The sequence below is a fragment of the Notothenia coriiceps genome, unplaced genomic scaffold (genome assembly GCF_000735185.1).
Source record: "Notothenia coriiceps isolate Sejong01 unplaced genomic scaffold, NC01 NC01_scaffold00000339, whole genome shotgun sequence".
Taxonomy (NCBI): Eukaryota; Metazoa; Chordata; class Actinopteri; order Perciformes; family Nototheniidae; genus Notothenia; species Notothenia coriiceps.
In genome coordinates, this window is record NW_011333040.1 from 16,144,798 (window position 1) to 16,145,238 (window position 441).

A 441-nucleotide genomic window follows, 5' to 3' on the forward strand; every position below is an offset into this window, starting at 1 on the left:
CCAATCAGAATCGAGTATTCAACAAAGCCATGTAATAATGTTTTTTAACGGACGTTGTCTGATTATATAATCATATGCCGGGTCGCTAGTGTCTGTTGATCTCCAGATTAACAGCAGCATGAGAATAACCTGCCGAAAGTGCCGATGCTCCGCTAGAAATTGCCGGGATTTGCGTTTTCACCCCCTTAATGTCTGACCAATGGTTGAACAGCATTTCCGAGCACATGACTTGTGTTTAAAGTTTATAGTCCGTTTGAGTTTTGCCCGTGTGAACGCAAACCGAACCTTCTGAAAAATGAAACAATGTAACTAACTGTGGTCTGCTGCGCACCAGAGAGCGGACTATTAGGTGTGAATGCACCCTTAGTCTCATCTGACCATAGAACCTTTTTCCACATGTCAACAGAATCTTCCAGGTGTGTTTTTGCATAGCACGAACGA